Source organism: Vitis riparia, chromosome 12 (assembly GCF_004353265.1).
Source record: "Vitis riparia cultivar Riparia Gloire de Montpellier isolate 1030 chromosome 12, EGFV_Vit.rip_1.0, whole genome shotgun sequence".
In the NCBI taxonomy this organism is placed as follows: Eukaryota; Viridiplantae; Streptophyta; class Magnoliopsida; order Vitales; family Vitaceae; genus Vitis; species Vitis riparia.
Genome location: NC_048442.1, coordinates 19,017,909 through 19,019,796, shown reverse-complemented (window position 1 = coordinate 19,019,796; position 1,888 = coordinate 19,017,909).

Here is a 1,888-nt window from a genome sequence, read left to right as displayed (position 1 = left end):
TATATTTTTAATTTATAAAAAGAAATATATGGGTATCAAATAGACTTATAAGATTTGTGGTAAAGTTGATTGATTCAAGACAAGATTAGTGGCAAAAGACTATAAACAGAGGTTAGATAATAATTATTTTGAAATTTTTGTACTAGTTGCTAAACTAGACACCACTCACATGATAATTGCACTTGCAATTAATAAAAAAATGGAAAATTCATAAAGTGGATGTTAAATCAGGTTTTTTTTTTTTTGTAAATAACCATTAGGATATATTATGAAAAAAAAAAGGGATAAACAAGTCAAAAATATATCATATGGTTAAAGCAAACACCACATGTGTGGTATATATGGATTGATGCTTATTTATTACAACATGGTTTTCAAAAGTGTCTTTTTGAGCACATACTTTATATCAAGTCAAATTCTTATAGTAATGTAATTGTTGTATGCTTTTATATGGATAAGTGAATAATTTAATTTTTACAAGATATTGTGAGCAAATGTTTGAAGATTTCAAGGAGGCAATGACATAACAATTTGAAATGACAAGTTTGAGATTAATGTATTACGACTTAAGATGAAAATTTTGGTATTAATGTGCTATTTCTTATAATTGAGGTCTAACAAATAAATGATGGTATCTTCATCTCATAAAAGAATATGTTATAGACATTTTAAAATGATTCAAGATGAAAACATCGTTAGCATTGTAGAATAATTATAAATGAAAAAGGTAATAGAAAATTTATAAATCCCATATATTTTACAGGCATGGTAGGAAGTCTTCGTTGTTTGATTTCTCCTAAATCAAATATTGTTTATAGAGTGGAAATTATTAGTAAATTCATAAAATAAAATAAAAAACTATATTAATCATACTTGCTAGTAACAAAGCAGATTTTGAGGTATAAAAATAGAACTCATGATTACGAAAATTTTAATTTTTGCTCAAATAACTTTAATTTAGTGGGTTACACAAATTGTGATTGGGGAGATGATGTAGAAACTAGAAAGTTATATACCTTGCAATAAGAGCAATCTCATAGTTATCAAAGATGCAACAAGTTATAGCATTATCGGTTGCAAAAGTTGAATATATGATAGTGACTTCTAGAACATGTCAAGTAATTTGGCTTCATAGGGAACTTGGTAAGTTGAAATATGAACAAATTAAAAATTTTTACAAATATTTTGTGTGACACGAAGTTGGCTATTGTATTGACAGAGAATTTGATGTTTCATAGTAGAAATAAACATATAAGCAGCAAGTTTCATTATACTAGGGAACTTGTAGAAAATGATGAGATTGAGTTTGAGTTTTGTTCATCTAAAAATCAAGTTGCAAATGCTTTTACAAAGCCAATAAAGGCAGATGTGTTCAAAAAGTTGAAGATGATGACTAGAGTAATTGACTTTAAATCTCATCTTATGGGAGGAAATTGAAATTAATAATTTGACTTAAAATCCAAGCAGAAAAATTTTAGTAATTTGAGAAATATTATGAATTATTATTGATTTAGATTTCTTATGTTAATTAGAACTCCTAGTTTAATTATGAAGTAGGGTCATGTGCAAGTACAATTAGTTTATTATAAATACAAGTTTGTTATGATGTTGATTTAACGTATTTTTAAATATCTTAAAATATCAAAATTTATTTTTAAAATATTATTTTATATAATTTTTATTTTAATAATAAGTAGTCGAGTGGCATTGGTGAACCAGAGCTTGGCAATATGATATTGGCATTTATAGAAGTTCAAGTTGAAAAGAAAAAGAAAGAAGAAAAAAAAAAAAAAAAAAAAGAAGTAGCTTTTTTTTTATTGAAACAAAACTTAACAAAAAAAAAAACTACTTTAGTGAAATTATTTATCACCTGTGATAGGTTAAAAAT